Source organism: Corvus moneduloides, chromosome 10, assembly GCF_009650955.1.
Source record: "Corvus moneduloides isolate bCorMon1 chromosome 10, bCorMon1.pri, whole genome shotgun sequence".
NCBI classification, from domain to species: Eukaryota; Metazoa; Chordata; class Aves; order Passeriformes; family Corvidae; genus Corvus; species Corvus moneduloides.
In genome coordinates this window covers 135,378-154,779 of record NC_045485.1, presented here as the reverse complement: position 1 = coordinate 154,779, position 19,402 = coordinate 135,378, and the positions used below count along the sequence as shown (strand labels likewise).

At 52.8% G+C, this 19,402-nt stretch overlaps 2 long non-coding RNA genes and 3 other non-coding genes across 5 annotated transcripts; 1 reads left to right on the top strand and 4 right to left on the bottom strand.

Moving 5' to 3' along the window:
* Window positions 1-6,545: 6,545 nt before the first annotated feature.
* LOC116449024 lies at window positions 6,546-9,951 on the top strand. Its single transcript, XR_004242200.1, has 2 exons — window positions 6,546-8,053; window positions 8,712-9,951. It is a non-coding gene; the product is annotated as an uncharacterized LOC116449024 (long non-coding RNA).
* A 500-nt stretch (window positions 9,952-10,451) lies between these two features.
* On the bottom strand, window positions 10,452-10,523 carry TRNAQ-CUG. Its single transcript has one exon. It is a non-coding gene; the product is annotated as a tRNA-Gln (tRNA).
* A 2,701-nt stretch (window positions 10,524-13,224) lies between these two features.
* TRNAM-CAU lies at window positions 13,225-13,296 on the bottom strand. Its single transcript has one exon. It is a non-coding gene; the product is annotated as a tRNA-Met (tRNA).
* Window positions 13,297-14,269: 973 nt separating this feature from the next.
* On the bottom strand, window positions 14,270-14,351 carry TRNAS-AGA. The gene has a single exon. It is a non-coding gene; the product is annotated as a tRNA-Ser (tRNA).
* A 2,843-nt stretch (window positions 14,352-17,194) lies between these two features.
* LOC116449023 lies at window positions 17,195-18,279 on the bottom strand. The gene is made up of 2 exons (XR_004242199.1): window positions 18,173-18,279; window positions 17,195-17,667 (listed from the first exon to the last, which is right to left on the bottom strand). It is a non-coding gene; the product is annotated as an uncharacterized LOC116449023 (long non-coding RNA).
* Between the last annotated feature and the right edge of the window lie 1,123 nt (window positions 18,280-19,402).

The following is a 19,402-nucleotide window of genomic DNA, read 5'->3' as shown; positions in this document are numbered from 1 at the left end:
ACCACGGCCTGGTTTTGTGATCAAAGAGATGCCGTGTCCTTCCCTGAAAGAGACCCACAGCCACATTGACCTGTTTTGCTCAGCGTGTTCATCCCAGAGGCCAGAGACCGGGATGGCGGCTTTGGGGAAAGGCTTAGGGCAGGGAGCCCAAAGCTCACAGCTCTTTTTGCTGGGTCAGGAGTGGGGTTTCCCATTCCATACGTTTTACATTTCAAAGGGACACTGGATCAGTCTCCCAGAGCCCGTGGGTGTCATTGTGATGTGGAAGAGTTGGGAAAATCCCTGAGCTCCAGGCAAACCTGAGTCACCCAGTGTGGAATTCAGTGGACTGGGTGCCGCAGACTCAGGCGTTCAAGGGTTAACAGAGCTCATATCCTCAATGTTCTGCTGCCATGAAGGGCATTTCCCCACCTCTTATCCCCATTCCTGGATCACCTGGTGCTTCTCTGCAATGTCCTGCATTTGCTGTCTCCCAAGGCGTGGAGATGTGCCTTTTGGTGGCTGCTCAAGGGCCGTAGTGACTCAGAGTACCCCAGATCCACCCCAGCAGGTCGGGATAGAGCTCTAGAGGTATTGTGCTCCTATCAACTGCTCAGGGCAGACCAAACTGCCCCGGTTCCCCAGCAGGCTCTGGGCCTTTGTCCTGCTGACTTCTAAGCACGGACACAGCTCAAGAAAGAGGTCACTGTCCCTTGTGCAGCTCTCCCAGGCCTGTCCCTTGTCTTCCCCCAGGGAGCCCTGGGATTTCTTTTCTTGCAATTTGCGATTGCTGCCTCTTGCCCTTTGGCAGTGCACCTCTCAGGAGAGTTTGGCTTCATTCTCTCCAGAACCTCCAGGAGGTGGTGGAGACAGCAGCTCCATGCCCCCCTCCACACCTTGCTCATCTCCACCAGGTTGCACAAGCACAGTGCCCTCCGCCTCCCCCCATACGTCGGGTGCTGCAGCCCTTATGTTCTGCCTGGCCCTCTGCCATAAGAGATCACCACCACCTCCCTTGTCCCTGGGGACACCAAATGGGGACACCAACCCAGATGTGGCTTCTGCAGTGCCAAGGAAAGGGCACCATCCACGGGGTGATCAGATCCCAGGCTTGTGGGGTGGGATCTGGAGATGGACAGTAAGCAACTCTCAGGATTAGGGGTGAAAGCTCCCCAGAGGACTTCGAGTGAAAGCTCTCTTGGGACAGACTTTCTCTCTGCTTTCCAGCCCTTCTGCCCCAAAGGGGGGTTCCTTGTCACTGGCCTGAGAGTGCAATGCGGAGCAGGTGGCATTCCCTGCACATACCCGGCCCTGTTCTCTCCAGGCTGCCATGTGGCATGTGCTCACCAGTGCAGGCAGCCTCAATGTCATCTCCTGGTGGTCGTCCCCCTCGAGGACCTGGGAAGATCAGCTGTAGGAGCCCTTTCCATCTCCTGCTAGCTCCCCAGGGGTGCAGGACATCCCTGGAAGAGCTGTCCAAGAGACGGGGACCTGTCTGACAGTGGCAGTGTTCAGAGGACAATGGCACAAGGCCCACAGCTTCTGCAGGCAACTGGGAAGTTTGTTCTTCTCAGAGTGGGATCAGAGGACTTCCAGTGGTCTCTCCTAATCTCCATTATCCTGGGTTGCCCTGCGTCCCATGGGCCCTTGAGCAGCCACCTGTTGGGGAAGATGAAACAGGAAAGCCTTATAAATATGATTGCCTGACAAAAGATTTTGGGAATATGAAAACTACAGGCGACATTGAAATGAAAGCCACTTTTGAAATACCAAGTCTTACTTACTGAACAACTGGAAAACAATGGTATGGCCAACTGAAGGTAATCCCCTCTTGATTGAACAATACCCTCTGCTTGTAGGCAGGTCCAAGGGTCAGAGCAGACCCTACTAGCTCAGCAGAAGGGGTCCAAAGAGTAGTTTTTAGAAGTTAAGATGTAACACTCTATGGTAATATAAGAACTCTTATAGGCTGTATGTAAATGCTATAGGATTTGTATCTTGTATTAGATTGGTTAGTGACAATTAGAATATTCAGTACAGAAGATGATTTATTGTATTGTAACCAGGACTTCACCATTCCATTCCATTCCTCTCTTACTCTTCGCACACTCTTACACTCTCTCTCTCTCTCTTTCTCCTTACTTACTCGCTTACTCTCTTGCTCTCTTGGGCCTGCTCAGAGCTGCCAGCTGCAGCTCTAAGCAGTGCCCCTATACCCACGCCCTTTGCAATAAACTGCATGTCCCAAGATCTGCTTATAGAGATCTCCCGACCCACCAGAGAACCTACAGTCTGGCGCCCATCGTGATTGCCGAACCCACACCCAGCACCTACAGTCTGGCGCACAACGTGATTGAAGGCCCGGTTCAGCTTTCTCCATCTGTGGGAGACCTCTCCATGGACGGTAACTAAAAGACCAGTTATAGCCACCTAGAACGTGTCGCGAGCACGGCATACCGTTGCTGCGCATCGTAAAAGCTGGAGCTCTATAATTCTGCTGAGGCAGCCTTCGAGCACGGGGATTACCTGGAGCTCTTGGAGGGAATTGCCTGGCAGTCCTCGAGCACAGGCGGCCACTGCTGCGCAGCGGCTACCTGGAGCTCTTTGAGGAAGTTTGCCGTGGCACCCCTCGAGCACGGACACGCTGCTAAGCAGTGCTGACCGGAGCTCTAAGGAGGGACCCTGCCGCGCGCCCCGAGCACAGGCGAGTAGTGCTCAGCACCGCCCGCACTGGAGCTCAGTGCAGACCCACCTGTGAGGTCCTGAGCACGGAAAGCCGCTGCCAAGCGACGCCTAAAACCGGAGCTCTGGGAAAGGACCCAAAAGCAGCGTCCTGAGTGCCGAGTGGAGATCCTGGCCAGCCCCCCACGACGGACCTCTGACTAAGGACACTGCTCCTGCGACATCATCTAAGTGAGTATCATACTGGTCTAAAAATGGGACAAACTCACTCTGCCCATGACAGAGATCTCTATAAGCAACTTAAGCATTTACTTATAAGCTCCGGTCCAAGTCAATTACCTAAACAGGAGCTAAAAAACCTCTTAGAATGGACTCTGATTAATTTCCCAAATGCTGACCGTTCAGCAGTCTACACCAGAGACTTTTGGGACTCAGTGGGAATCAAATTATTTAATGCCATATCACGCTGGGACAAGAGTACCGCAGAACTCATCCCGGCTTGTGCAGCGTTAATGGAACTATTCGCCGCGCCCCCCCCCCCACCGCCGCGCAGCTCCGCCCCGCCCCCTCGCCCGCCGCCACCTCAATTGGCCGTGCCGGAGTCACTGAGCCAGTCCCCTGCGGCCCCGCCGCCTCCTCGCCCGCTGCCACCGAGATCGGCTGTGCCACTCCCGAGCTCTGCTGTGCCACTCCCGAGCTCTGCTGTGCCACTCCCGAGCTCTGCCGTGTCATCGCCGCCCCTGCCGGGTCCCATCCCCGCGCTGCAGCCGCCCCCGCCGGGGTCCCCCGACACCGCGCAGCCGTATCCCTCCGCCGCCCAGCAGTATCCCTCCGCGCAGCACAGCCTCGCCTCAGAAGCCGCGAGCAGGGGGGGAACGGAGAGCAATGATGCAGCTCCAGTGGCAGGGGAGACAGAGAGCCCCTCTGCCGGAGCTGATGCTTTAAATCTAACACAAGTAAACTCTGAAAAGCAGCCAGATTTGTTTGCAATGAGCCCCAGAGTCCCGCCAGCGAGCGGCGGGGATCTTGCAACCCAGAAAGAGAAAACGAGTTCCGAGAGTTTGTCAGCGCTACCTTCTGAATCAAAAAATCCTCCAAAGTGCTCAGATTATTCTCAATTAACAGATTGCCATGAAATAAGACCCCAAATCTATAAAGATGAAAGTCTTAGTCTATTAACTAAGCCTGTGATAGCTAGCCAACAGCCTGACAGTCCTAAAACGTGGGCTCCCATCCCCACTCTCGAAATTAAAGAACTAAAAAGTGCTGTAAGATACAGTGGCATTTGCTCACCGTATCTTAAACAACTGCTAAAAAGTACCCTAAAAGGAACACATCAAACTTTAAAACGCATTTTAAATCAACAGAAAGGGGGAAAAGCCCAGGCTACACCTCAAAGAAGGTTGAATAAAGCCTTGTATGTTTATAATTTCTTGAACAGCTCTGCAGAAGAGCCTGATTCCCCCATTTTCAGACATTTCTTAAACAACAAAAAAGCAAAACTGAAGGAGCACCCCCTAGTTTTAATTAAGAATTTAGCATCAGGAAAAATAGAAAGACCTTATGATCTTATAATGTGGGGAAAGGGATTTGCATGTCTCTCCACAGGTGAAGGAACCAAGTGGATTCCAGCAAAGAACGTGAAGCTGTACCACACATCAAAACCCGTTGTCGGTTCCACTTCAGCCAGTGACCCCGCGAGTGGAAGCCGAGAAGCCAGCACTGAAATGTGAACTAGGCAGAACCACTGAGAGAAGATTGTCTGCCAGAAACAGCTCAAGAAAAGAATGGAGTTTTAGCATTATTTGTGTAGCTGCATGTTGCTTTTAACCTTTTGTTTTTGTTTTTGCAGTGAAGCTTTACCTGTAAATCAACCAAAGACAAATGTTTGGGTTGCTTTAGCCAAATCTGCAGGCTCCGATACCATCTGTCTATCTGACACAAGCCCTGACAAACCTTTTTCAACCTGTTTAGTTGGAATACCTTTTCCAGAAGGTTTTGGTAATGTTACTTTTGATAAATATTGGCCATATGATAATCATCACATTTCTCCAACTACCAGCCATAGACACCAAACTTACATTGATTATCTTTTATTAGCACATGGGCATGGCTGTGAAGATTTTGAAGGATTATGCTGTATGAACTTATCCGATAATTCTGTTTCCATTCACAAACAGTTACAAAACCTAAGGGACCTAGCTAACCAAATTACAACAGATGACTCGTCTTGGCTAGACAGTTTGTTTGATGGTTGGAGCTTTGCACCTTGGCTAAGGGAACTCTGTAAAATAGGCTTGATTATTCTAGTAGTAATAATTATAGTTTTAGTAGCAGTACCTTGTATACTTCAGTGTGTGCAAAAAATGACGAGTAGGACTGTGTCTAATATCTTATTTGTTCATCAGAAAGGGGGAGATGTTGGGGAAGATGAAACAGGAAAGCCTTATAAATATGATTGCCTGACAAAAGATTTTGGGAATATGAAAACTACAGGCGACATTGAAATGAAAGCCACTTTTGAAATACCAAGTCTTACTTACTGAACAACTGGAAAACAATGGTATGGCCAACTGAAGGTAATCCCCTCTTGATTGAACAATACCCTCTGCTTGCAGGCAGGTCCAAGGGTCAGAGCAGACCCTACTAGCTCAGCAGAAGGGGTCCAAAGAGTAGTTTTTAGAAGTTAAGATGTAACACTCTATGGTAATATAAGAACTCTTATAGGCTGTATGTAAATGCTATAGGATTTGTATCTTGTATTAGATTGGTTAGTGACAATTAGAATATTCAGTACAGAAGATGATTTATTGTATTGTAACCAGGACTTCACCATTCCATTCCATTCCTCTCTTACTCTTCGCACACTCTTACACTCTCTCTCTCTCTCTTTCTCCTTACTTACTCGCTTACTCTCTTGCTCTCTTGGGCCTGCTCAGAGCTGCCAGCTGCAGCTCTAAGCAGTGCCCCTATACCCACGCCCTTTGCAATAAACCGCATGTCCCAAGATCTGCTTATAGAGATCTCCCGACCCACCAGAGAACCTACAGCCACCGAAAGGCAATGCCTTTTGGAAAGCTGCAGCAGCAGCAGCAGCACAGGATTACACAGACGTACGAGGTGGTTTGGGACTGGTCCTAAAAGGTCTGGAAACGCCCCCGACAAAGGCAGAAATTTTGGAGGGAAGAGGCTATGTGCTCTGGTATCCCTGGAATGCCTGAGTCCAGGGCACCGTGTGCACTCATTTCCACATCAGGATGATTCAGGTTTGCCTGAAGCTCATGGATTTTCCCAACTCTTCCATATCACAATGATTCCCACATGCTCTGGGAGACTGATCCATTATCCCTTTGAACTGCAAAATGCATTGAATGGGCAAAGGGATGCCTGCCCCAGGAAAAAGAGCCATGAGCTGTGGGTTCCCTGCCCTCAGCTTCTTCCCCAAGGCCACCATGCAGATCCTGGCCTCCGGGGTGGACACGCTGAGCAAAATTAGTGTGTGAGAGAATGGGTCCATTTGTCTTTCTGGGAGAGACGTAGGCACGTGCCTTTGATCACCTTCCTACGTGTTGATTTCCTTGTTCTCTAGAGGATCTCAGCTTCCCAAGCTGAGGCCAGAGCTCTGCTTGTAAAATGCATGAGGGCCCTGCTTAGTTTTCGAGGGACACACAGCTGTGGAGATTCCCTTAGACAAGTCCCTTGAGAGACAGTTTATTGAGTCCTTGGTTTTCTTGTCTTGGTTGTGAATCTGCCTCTCTTCCCCAGGCTCGTGGGCAGAAAAAAGCAGGCTGTGGCAGAGACTGATAACAGAAAGCAAGGCCCTCGTGGTCCTCACTCCTCTCAGTGAGGAGCTTTCTCTCCGGCCCACAGTGATCCTACTTTGCCACAGCCCTGGAGAGGTGCGTCTCTTCTTCTCTACGGGACTGTGCAGCCTTGACCTTCCGCCTCAACTTACCCACCGTCTCCTCCTTGCCAAAGTGACCCCCGGGGAGAAATGCCTCTCAGGGCTGGCTTGTGCATCTGCACCAAAAGCACTTGAGGGCTCACTTGAGGTGTCTCTCATAGCTAAATTCTACTGTTGACAGGCGGGCACTGTCCCCATGAAGAGGGCAATGTGACAAAGGCAATCCGTGTGACACAAAGCCACCTCCAATCTTCCTCCACTCCAGCCTCAGACCTCTGAGCCAATTGGCCTTATGCTTCTGGGACACAGACGAATTGTTTTGATGTTGGGACACAGCCCACTCACTTGGCCCTGGTCCTGAGAGGAACTTAAACCACTCAGTCATCTGCTGGCAAAGCGGCACAGGGAACTGCCAGCAGTCCTGGGAACTACTAGAGTGTGTTGAGGACAACATCCTAGCACAGGGGATGGAGAGCCTGACCAGAGGACAGGCACTGCTGGACCTGCTCTTTGCATCCTTCTCTCTAAATAGGAGTGACGTGGATTTTATGAGGGGTGGCCAGTCAGTGCACATGGAATTGGATGGATGGCAGCACTCCAGGACTTGTGGTGGAGAGCTCGATGTCACACTTGAGCAGTGTCCAACCAGTGATGAGTGTGGGTTCTCAGGGTTTGGTGATGGGACCAGGAATATTTAACAGCTTGCTGGGAGACATGGGGGGTGGAAGGGGTGTTAGGGGGGGATTGAGGGCATCCTCAGCAGGTTTGTGGGTGACACTGAGCAAAGTGATGTGGTTTGTGGGGCCGGTTAGCCTGTGGTACAAGAGACAAAGAGAGTCCTCTGGTAAGACAGTCCCTAGTACCAGAGAATTCTTCCAGGTTAGGGTGAGAAAAGAAGTGTCTCCCAGAATGCTTTGCGTTGCTATGCTAATGTACTCCAGTTCTGCGTTCCTGGTTGGCCGTTGGCCTCTCTGCCCCCTTGCTACCTTATATGTCCCATGCCCTAGAAAGTTCTCCACTCCAGGTTCCCCCATTGGCCCTTGCCTATCGCCACTCCCCTAGAGCTTTCCTATTGGCTCCCATTCCCTAGTCCCGCCTTTGTACCACCCGCCATGCCCTCAGATCATTGGTCTCTGATGCTCGTCACGCTCCCGTACTTAAACCTGGACTCTCCATTGTCTTTTGTCTTCGTCCCTTCACCCCTTCATGGTGCGGCTGCAATAAACCTTCGTCCATGGAACTCTACACAGAGACTCTCCCTGCCTCTTTGCCATCGACCGATATTACTGGAGCTATCAGTGCGTTTGTGCATGCACACATGTGTGAGTGTGTGCTGATCCTGCCGAGCGGCTTCGCTAAGGAGACGCTTTTGGAAGATCGCAGCACCTCGCGCTATGACACAGAAAAGCCGCAGCGCCTGGAAAGCGATAGTGGTTGGTACTCTAGAGAAAGGGATGCCATCCAGAGGGACATGGACAGGCTGGACAGGTGGGTCTGTGAAAATCTCATGAAGTTCAACAAGGTCAAGTGCCAAGGTCAGGGCAATCCCAAACATGGACACAGGCTAGGCCATGAGTAGATCGAGAGTGGTCCTGCACAGAAGGGCTTGCAGGTTCTGATGGTTGAAATACTGAACATGAGCCTGCACCACGCGCCAGCAGAAAGCCAGTCGTATCCTGGGCTGCATCCAGAGCCATGAGGCCAGCAGGTTGAGGGAGGGGATTGTCCTGCTGTACTTGGCTCTCATGACACCATAGCTGGGGTACTGCGTCCAGCTCTAGGACCCACAGCCTAAGAAACACACCGACCTGCTGCAGTGGGTCAAGAGGAGCCACAAAGACCATCGGGCAACTGGAGCCGTTGCTCTGTGAGGACAGGCTGAGAGGGTTGGGGTTGTGCAGCAAAGAGAAGAGAGGGCTCCCAGGAGACATTCAGTTTAGAAAGGGAGGGACACTTGGTTGGGGTGTGTAGGGATGGGACAAGGGCTACTGGTTTTAAACTAAAAGCAGGTATATTTAGATTAGATATTGGGAAGGAATCCTTTCCTCTGAGAGGAGTGAGACACTAGAACAGGTTCTCCAGAGAAGTTGTAGAAGCCATTTCAGGGTGCTCAAGCTAGATGATTTAAGATCCATTCCATCCCCAGGTGATTCTAAGAATCATTGCAGGATTCCGGGTTGTATGAAGTGGGAGCACAACATTTAAGATGAAAGACGAAGGGACTTCATCAGCAGCAAGGCCTTGCAAGTAGCCACTCCCAGGAGTTTGGATGTTTCACGAACAAGGAATGTTTGTGGCCCCACAGGGCTCTGGGACACGGCATAAAAGGCTGCGCTGCTCCAGGCTCTGCATCCTCCTCCTCTCTGGTGTGCCTTTCCGCGAGGAACGAGGTAAGCCTGAGTCCACTCCATCTCTCCCTGTGGGCTGAACTGCTGTCATGGAGGCTGTCCAGGCTGATCCTTGGGCTGCCTCAGCTTGGCCCTGACACAGAACTGTTGAAGGGCCGTCAGCCTTTCCATGGGGGTGGCTGGGGACAGCTGGGAAGAGGGGGCTTTGTTCCAGCAGAAGGGGATCAATGGGGCTCAGCCGCAGGGGGATGTGCCCAGCAGAATTTGCACCTGCCGTGGTGTAGCAAAATGTCTCCGGACATCTCTAACACAGCCATGTCTGTTCTGGACATGGGCTGTGACCCATCTTTCCACAGGGGCCTTAAAGCCACTGTGCTGGGTCCTATTCCTGAAGTGGGGCGGCCTTCCTGTGCCGTTCCACTCACAGGGCACGAGGAGGGATGTGGGAGCTGAGGGTACAGAGCGTGTTTTGAAGACCGCATGTGTCCCTGGAGAGAGCTGAGGGACAGACAGACTGATCCTGAGGCTGGTTGGCGCTCCCTGCTCTGTGTTGCAGCTTTGCCTCCTGCGCCGAGAGATGTCTTGCTGCAGACCCTGTCCCCCACGGCCCTGCGGCCCCTGTGGCCCAACCCCCCTTGCAAGCAGCTGCAGTGAGCCCTGTGTCGCCCGCTGCGCTGACTCCACGGTGTACATCGAGGCCTTCGCCGGTGGTGGTGACCATGCCGGGCCCCATCCTCACCTCTTTCCCTCAGAGCACAGCCGTGGGATCCTCTCTGTCAGCTGCTGTGGGCAGCTCCCTCAGCAGTGCGGGGGTTCCCATCTCTTCTGGGGGCTCCCTTGGGCTGGGGGGGTCAGGCCTGTGTCTGCCTTCCCCCCGCTGCGGTCAGATCTGCTGAAGCCGGCGGCTCATGCCCTCTGTCCTTGGCAAATGGGCCGATCTCTTTCCCTGCCTGTTCCCTGCACGCGTGTCCCTTGGTCTGTGTTCTGTGCCATTGCTTTTGCTCCTTCTCATTAAAGCCTTTGTGCAGCATTGCTGGAGAGTTGTGGTCGTTTGTTCTCCTCCTCCCTCAGCTACCACCTGCACTACCAGGGAAGATCCTTCCTTCTCCCATGGCAACAAATATAACCCAATGATGGGGCACTGCCCAGTGTTGGTAGAGCTCCTTGCACTGACTGCAGAGCAATAGAACGAAATTGGCAGGGAGGGAGGAAAAGCCGCAGAGGAAAGGAGCAAGAAAGGAGCAGGACAAAGGACAAAGGTGGGCATACAAGTAATGCCACACAGAGTAACCTGGTGTTACTGTGGGAATGGTCCAATGTGGAAACAGCTGCCCAAAGAGTGTAGCCCAGTCTCCTGTTATTGGATTTGTCCAACATACAAGCAGAGAGTCCCAGAGCTGCCTCCTGTGCCTGACCCACTTTGAGTGGGTGATCTCCACCTCAGCTGCTGTGTGATTCATCAGAGAGCATTCCACAAGTGAACCAGGAGCAGAGTAGAGCTGTGAGGGTGTCAGCATGCTGAGGGAAGAAAAAAGCCAAGGTCCCACTGAGATTTGAACTCAGATCACTGGATTCAGAGTCCAGAGTGCTCACCATTACACCATGGGACCTCGTGCATAGGTGACTGCTGGCTCCTGTGCCCAGCCTTGCTCAGCCTTATGCCCCTGGCTGAGGCTGGCTGTCTCTCCATCGCCTTGGACATCCATCACCAAGTGCAGCCTTCCTGCAGGGCCTCCAGGCACTCTCTAATCGCGCCACCCTTCAGGGCAGCAGCACAGCTTCTTCTGCTGGCCCGGCGTGGCCTCTCTTACAAGTGCCAGGCTCAAAACCTCACACAATCTTGTCTTTCCCAAATTGCAGCAAGCTCTTTCAGACTCAGGGCAGGCCTTGGCAAGTCACCTTCACCCAGCAGAAGCCCCCTTGCCTTCTCTTCTCCAGCCCAAACCAGCCCCGCTCCTTAAGGACTAATAAGAGGGAAACATTGCCCCGTCTCTACAAAAGGTAAAGAAAGACCCTCTGCGGAACCCAGGAAAGGGGCTGGAGAGGCAAGCAGAAAGGACAGGTGAGACACCAAGGGCTGAGCAACGACTGAGCTCCAGTTCCTGTGGGGTAGAGGTTCACTCACTGCCCATGGTGGAGAGCAACGAGGGCAGAGCCCTCTCTGGGAACTCTTCCTTCTCGGAAGGAACTTCACTGCAAGGCATCCCAGGAGGACACAAGTCCAAATGCCTGCTCAAAGCAGCGCTGGAGACAAAGCAAGGAACTAGGCAGCTCAGTGCCTGAGCCCCGTTGCAATCCCAGTGCATGGAGAACCACCAAGATCTCTGCACACCTGGCTGCAGCAGCTCATTTGCTCTCTGGGAGTCTCTGCAGGATCCAAAGCAGCTCCCGCAGTCTGCTTTTGCCAAGGACGACCTGGCTCAAAGCCAGTCTGTGCCTGCTGGGCTGGGAGGTGCCGGGAGTGCCGAGCAGGAGGCCCGGCTGAGGGGAGCAGGAGCAGGAGCTCAGCTGCTCTGTGTGAGCAGAACTTGCAGAGGAAAGAAACCATGCTGTTCGGGAGCAGGAGAGGCCGGGCAGTGTGGAGCCAGGCTGAAGAAAAGCTGGTCTGCCTTGGCCAGGAATGACCGAGCCCTGCTCACCTGCTTGGAGGGCAGCTCTGCCAAGCACTACCCCGCAAGGCTCCTGCAGCGCTGCTGCTTCCCGCTCCTGCCACCCGCAGCCTGCGCTGCCTCCTGCTCCTCCAGTGCCCACGGGCACTGCCTCCCACACTGCCACCTCACACCCTGGCCTGGCTCCAGCTCCTGCACCTCTCACACTGGCTGCCCCCTCCTTCCACACCTCCCTCCCCCTTCACACACCGCAGCTCCAGCTCCTGGCATGTGCCTGCACTCCTCTGGCTCTCACACTTGGGCTCAGCACACTCACGCTGCTGGGTGCTCCTAATGGAGCCCCCCCAGTTGTAGAACACAAGTCCTGTTTCACTGGGGAATCCTCCGTGGTCCCCAGGCCTTTCAGGAAACCTCTTCAGTGCCATGGCTATTCTGTAGGATGGAGCGCCATCCGGAATATTCACGTGCTCCAGCAATGGTGCTGAGGGTGCCACGAGCTTCACAGATGTTTCAGAGTTGTGGTGGCAGCAGGAACCAGCTGTGTCCTGGGCAGGCCAACCGCTAAAGGTTTTCCAAGAGAGACGGTGCCCACAGCACCCTGTGTCTCCTCCACTCCCAACACCCAGCCACCTCTAGCCAATACAGTGTCCCTTGGGAATACCTGCTTGGCCCTGATCCTGGATCACCCTACAAATGGTCACGGCAGTAAACAGACGAGGACGGAGAAAGCTCCCAGGTCTTTGAGCTGAGCACATGTGGAGCAGTCTGAGCCTCCTCTGCCCCTAGAGGAGGTGCCCTCCTGTGCCTGGGAAGCTGGGGATTGAGCTGCCTGCAGGGAAGGGAGGAAGACCTGTGTGCCCCATAATACACAGGGCCTCATGGGGGGAGCTGTGCCTGCTGCTGCACAGCTGCCCATAGGCCATGCTGAGGGGCCCTTTGGGAGTGTTGGTGCCTGAGAAAGCCAAAGAGAAAGTGTCACCAAAGCCTAGGGAAAACCAGAAACTCTCAAACAACATCTTTTCAATGCTAGAGAATTAGGCATTACTTTACTCTGGCCAGGATGGTATTCTGGCCAAGATTTGCAATAGAAATTATTCCATCCACACGTGTCTGGTTTGTGCAGTGGAAATTTTTCCATCACACACGGTTCTTTACCAGATTTTTCACATATTTTTACGTGAAAACCCCAAAGAAATTCTTCTTCATTGGACCTAAATTACACAATCCTTAGTATGCAATCTCCTATGGGTTATCGATCCCTTTTCCCTTGATGCTAATTTGGTGCTCTTATCAATCTTTTCCCAGACCACGTGTCTCCAGCCACACCAGGCGGTAATGTTAATGTCCATTTATCTCCTCTGTATCTTCTGGCCACTCCCAACCTGTAGATGCATGTTAAACTCTCATAATCTGGGAATCTTCTTTTTGTTGACTGACACCGACCAGGCCCCAGCCTGCAAAACTCAAACCCTGGGTAAACAGAGTCTTTTGAAGAAAAGCTTCGATTCCCCTCCTCCTGGGCAGAGGTGAACAAACCCCTGACTAAAGTTAGTTAAAAAAATTATAAAAGTTGTAGCATTTCTAACAAAAGCAGGTAGTGGGGGCAGAGGGAAGAGGAGTGCTATGGCCAGGGTTGCTCAAAGAGCTAGAGCCAAGCAGGGTAAAAGCTGTTGGGTGGGGCAGCATCGGTGAAAAAGTACCCTAGCAGAGGATGGTTTCGATCCATCGACCTCTGGGTTATGGGCCCAGCACGCTCCCGCTGCGCCACTCTGCTCCCCCTGGGGCTCAGCTGCCACTGCCCCCAGCCGGGCCTGACCCTGCCTGGGCACTGCTGGCTCTCGCTCCCTCCCTTCCTCTCCGCTTGGCCTCCCCCGCCCCACAAAACAGACTCCCCCAAAAATTCATCTCCTTTGGGCACGCGCTCTACAGCTCCAGGGCCAGGCCTTGCCCTTCTCCCACGCCTCCCGCACACAGCCCTGCACGGCCACTTGCCCTTTGACCACCCAAGCTGGCGCTGCATGTGCTCAAGGCATCCCGGACGCAGGCTGCAGCCTTGGGCCTTGCTAGGGACGGGGGCACCTGAAATCCAGCGACATCCTGACGGCTGCAGCCCTGCCCAGAAATCCAGCTCTGCTCCCAGCATGCTGCGGGACTGCACCTGCCCGACAGTTTGGTTCTTTGCTGGCCAAGGAGGGACGCAGGCTCCCTTTGCTTAGAATTACCAACGGAAGAAATTCTCCTCTTTTAGCTGTGCAAATTCCGGTGCCTGAGCTCAACGCTGCTCACGGTTACCCTGAAGGAAAAGCTCTGAGTTCTAGGCACTTTGTGCTAAGCAGGCTGTCAAGCTGCAGGTCCTTGCCTTTCACGCTTGGTGCTAATGCGAGGTGACAAAATGGTCAGCTCCAGGTGCTGTCTGCATTTCCCCTTTCCTTCTTCATTGATGCTGACAACATCTCTGAGCTTCTTCTCCCTTGCAGGGCTTCCCCCACGCCAAGTGGCTTGGCTGCAGGACACAGACCTTGCAGCAGCAATGGGCTTTTGTCCCCCTGCCCTTACATGTGCACCTCAGGCTTTCCCCTTGCCCTGATGAAGGCCCTTCAGAAGCCATGAAAGGCATTGCCAGCAGCTCCTCCCTTGCAGCTGCTCTGCGGGAACAGCCGGGGCTGCAAGCGCAGGAGCCCTCCTCTGGGGCTGTGTCGCGGCTGCAGAGTGGTCAGCTGCCCGCAGCCCAAAAGGGGCACGCACCCCGTAGTTGGCAGGATTCGAACCTGCGCGGGGAAACCCCAATGGATTTCTAGTCCATCGCCTTCACCACTCGGCCACAACTACCTGCTCCAGCCCTCCCTGCCCTGCACATCACACGCCCTGTGCCATGACACCAATGCCCAGGCACTTTGGGCCAAGGCTCCTCTTACAAACGAGTGTTTCAGATTGCTTAAAAAATTGCTGGCAAGGGTATCAGCAAAAGCCAGATTTAAATATTAAATAAAAGCACAACAAAGTTCCTTGGCAACAGTCACTCTACTACTTACAGAACAGTTAAGGCACAACAAGGAAAAACAAGCAACAACAAAACCAAACAAAATCCAAGCAATCAAAACAGAAATAAACCAAGAACTACCTAGGGGAATGTTTGTGTTTGTGGGTGTGTCTCCCTGTGTGTCTCTGTGTCTGTGTGTGTGTGTGTATGTGTGTGTGTGTGACAAAAGTCAGTGAGGGCAAGGATATAAAGAAACACAGCCTAAAAGCTTAACAGCACTCAAACTTAACAGTATTTTAACTTAACCTATACATTAAACCTAATTAATATCTTAACCCTAAAATTTAACAGAGGAATAACACTTGAATAGCATTTAACCTAACATAGAACTTCGAAGTTATACTTAGCAACTTAGCAGAAGAACAACACTTAGCAGCATTTAGGTAAGTTTATAACTGTAACTTAACTTTACTTACAGGCCTAACTTACTTAGATATCCAAGGTACTTAACCATCTAAGAAACCAGTATTTCTCCCAGATTTGCTATAGCATATGCACACGTGCACGCACACAGACATAAAGAGTTAGTGTGAGCAAGTTACCTGTGAAAAATTCCCCACAGAGGTCAGTGAAATGCTCACTTTGGATGGCTTTGCATCTCCCGACGGGCGAAGGGTCAGGCCTCAAGGAGTGAGGGTGTCAGCCCAGGACTCGTCGTTGTTCGGCAATCCTCCAAGTACTGCAAACCTGAGAGTTTGCTGGCTCTGAGAGGCATCTCACTCAGAGGGAGATTGCTGGTCGCAGCCTGCTGCGCTCCAGGAGAACTCAAATGGTCTCATTTTGGACCGCTGTTTATAGGGTCGCAAGAGAGTGGGCTTTAGCCATAACAATGTTCCATCCTAGCCACAGTTTGTGTTGCCACTTTCTTTGAAACTGTGAGAACAGGAATGCTATGGCGTTCAGGCAACAAAAGTATTTTCCAAGACCAGTCATAAGGAAAACAGGAGCTCGTTAGACAGCAGTTCTTGGGAAGAGACGGTGTTTCTGAGAAGCTCAGGAAGAGCTGAGAACAGGCTGTTTTCAAGGCCGAGGCCTAATGAGCGTTTCTCAGATCTCAGTGTGGCCTGAAAAAGGAGGGGGGAGGAATGCACCCCCACAGCTCCACTCCACCTTTGTAGTTGGGACCCTTGCAGAGCCAGACGGGCCCCTGAGGCCACATTCCAGAGGCCCAAGGGACATAAGCCCAGGGTCTCTGGCTGCAGCTCCCTGAGCCTTGGCCTCAGCCAGGCACCTGGGAGACCCTGCCCTGTGGCTGTGGTCATTCATCCTCTCCTGTGCTCCTCCCCCTGACAAGCCTTGACTGAACCAGCTGCAAGAGGAAGCATCCCCTTCACCAAACCAGCTGGGCAGTGAAAGGTCCCTCACCACACCAGGTGCTGCTGCATGATACAGCTGGGAACAGCCGTGACCATAACAGCAGCATCAGCTTCCCATGAGCAGCATGAGCCACGGTGGGGAACAAAGGATCATCAGTCATCCCACGACAGCCTTGAAACGTTCTCTCGATGAATTGTAGCCCAAGTGGAAGACCCCCATTGTTGCTTCAGTTTTGGAAACAATTTCCAAATGTCTTGGGAGTTGTTTCCAGAACTTACCACCATGGATTATGTCCGAGATGGAACCTTACTGATGACTAAGGCAAATCATCTTGTGAGCCTGTAAACAGCTCTGTCCTGAGTGAGGCTCTTGGAGGCCTCCTGGACCACAGTGGGCTGTGCCAGCACCTCCCTCTGGGTGGAACGTCTCTCGCAGCTTGAGAACCATAAAGCTGGGGTACTCAAAAGACCACCACTGATGACGTGGCCTGGTTTGATCCACACACACATCCACGCACACTCCTCAAAGTCCAACCCACGCTTGGTTGAGAAATGCAAAGGGATTTGATGTGAACATTTCAATGAGCCCGAGGGGCATTTTCAATAGGTACATTTACACACCTGAATACAGATGTGCTCTTCTCTGTGCCTCTGTGGGTATGGGTGTGTGTGAATTGATAATGGTATCAATGTTGTCGCCGTGAATTTGTAATTAAGTCCTTGCTATGATTGTGGATTGAGCGCTGCTAAACCCTTTTGCACCCTTCTAATTTTGTACCCATATCCTTTGCATACCGTACACTTCTAAATGCACAGTGTCCCTATAAAACATTAAACATTGATTACAATTCAATATTCTATTTATGCTTCATCCATTTAGGAAGTAACAGAGTGAACTTTGCCATCAAACTCTGTTGAAGCCACACTGCCTACGTCCAGCCATGAAAAGAAGTGGTTTTCTCCTTCCCAGCCCACAATCATGTACTCATCCCATTGAGAAAATTCCAACATCACCAACAGAAGAGATAAGATTGATTTTCCTATGCTTTGGTGAAGAAGCTCTGACAGGACTGAAAAGTTGCTCAAAATATCTTTATTAACTCTCACAAAGAACAAATTGGCACCGGGCCCTGCAAGACCATGATCTCCAGGTGACAGACCCAAGCTCAGTGACTGAGGCTTTGGTGCTCTGGTGTAATTTCTGGGAGTACTTTGTGCAGCTGCAGGTAACCTCAGGACAGAAGCCAGTACTCACCCTGGCAGTGCAGGTGGTAGCTGAGGGAGGAGGAGAACAAACGACCACAACTCTCCAGCAATGCTGCACAAAGGCTTTAATGAGAAGGAGCAAAAGCAGCGGCGCAGAACACAGACCAAGGGACACGCGTGCGGGGAACAGGCAGGGAAAGAGATCGGCCCATTTGCCAAGGACAGAGGGCATGAGCCGCTGGCTTCAGCAGATCTGACCGCAGCGGGGGGAAGGCAGACACAGGCCTGACCCCCCCAGCCCAAGGGAGCCCCCAGAAGAGATGGGAACCCCCGCACTGCTGAGGGAGCTGCCCACAGCAGCTGACAGAGAGGATCCCACGGCTGTGCTCTGAGGGAAAGAGGTGAGGATGGGGCCCGGCATGGTCACCACCACCGGCGAAGCCTCGATGTACACCGTGGAGTCAGCGCAGCGGGCGACACAGGGCTCACTGCAGCTGCTTGCAAGGGGGGTTGGGCCACAGGGGCCGCAGGGCCGTGGGGGACAGGGTCTGCAGCAAGACATCTCTCGGCGCAGGAGGCAAAGCTGCAACACAGAGCAGGGAGCGCCAACCAGCCTCAGGATCAGTCTGTCTGTCCCTCAGCTCTCTCCAGGGACACATGCGGTCTTCAAAACACGCTCTGTGCCCACAGCTCCCACATCCCTCCTCGTGCCCTGTGAGTGGAACGGCACAGGAAGGCTGCCCCACTTCAGGAATAGGACCCAGCACAGTGGCTTTAAGGCCCCTGTGGAAAGATGGGTCACAGCCCATGTCCAGAACAGACATGGCTGTGTTAGAGATGTCCGGAGACATTTTGCTACACCACGGCAGGTGCAAATTCTGCTGGGCACATCCCCCTGCGGCTGAGCCCCATTGATCCCCTTCTGCTGGAACAAAGCCCCCTCTTCCCAGCTGTCCCCAGCCACCACCATGGAAAGGCTGACGGCCCTTCAACAGTTCTGTGTCAGGGCCAAGCTGAGGCAGCCCAAGGATCAGCCTCCGTGACAGCAGTTCAGCCCACAGGGAGAGATGGAGTGGACTCAGGCTTACCTCGTTCCTCGAGGAAAGGCACACCAGAGAGGAGGAGGATGCAGAGCCTGGAGCAGCGCAGCCTTTTATGCCGTGTCCCAGAGCCCTGTGGGGCCACAAACATTCCTTGTTCGCGAAACATCCAAACTCCTGGGAGTGGCTACTTGCGAGGCCTTGCTGCTGATGAAGTCCCTGCCTCTTTCATCTCAGGCATTTTTCTCCAGTTTCACACCAGCCAACAAGGAAATGATTCATCTGTGTCCCAGCATCCTAAGGCCACTTGACTTGGAGTTCCTGGGCCAGTGCATAAGGTGAGTTTAAATGGATTTGCGTAGTGTCTATTGCTTCTGTCACTTGTTCTTCTTGATGGCTACTTTGGCTCCAGTTACAGTTAAATTCAGCCATGAGAGATACCCCAGGTCAGCTCTCAGGAGCTTTCAGTGCAGGCACTCAGGCTAATCCCGAGAGTCACTACTTCCACGGGTCATCACAGATGTCCAGAAGACTGTGGCTCAGTTGAGGCAGAAAGTCAACACTGCACAATCCCATAGTGGGGAAGAGACCCAGCTCTGCAGGGAGGTGGCAAAGCTCAGTGGCAAGCAAAGCCCATGTTCAGCTGGAAGGATGTCCCCTGCAGGCCTGAGTGACAGCCATAGGGATTTGCTTACGGTCCACAGGCTGTACCACGGCCTGGTTTTGTGATCAAAGAGATGCCGTGTCCTTCCCTGAAAGAGACCCACAGCCACATTGACCTGTTTTGCTCAGCATGTTCATCCCAGAGGCCAGAGACCGGGATGGCGGCTTTGGGGAAAGGCTTAGGGCAGGGAGCCCAAAGCTCACAGCTCTTTTTGCTGGGTCAGGAGTGGGGTTTCCCATTCCATACGTTTTACGTTTCAAAGGCACACTGGATCAGTCTCCCAGAGCCCGTGGGTGTCATTGTGATGTGGAAGAGTTGGGAAAATCCCTGAGCTCCAGGCAAACCTGAGTCACCCAGTGTGGAATTCAGTGGACTGGGTGCCGCAGACTCAGGCGTTCAAGGGTTAACAGAGCTCATATCCTCAATGTTCTGCTGCCATGAAGGGCATTTCCCCACCTCTTATCCCCATTCCTGGATCACCTGGTGCTTCTCTGCAATGTCCTGCATTTGCTGTCTCCCAAGGCGTGGAGATGTGCCTTTTGGTGGCTGCTCAAGGGCCGTAGTGACTCAGAGTACCCCAGATCCACCCCAGCAGGTCGGGATAGAGCTCTAGA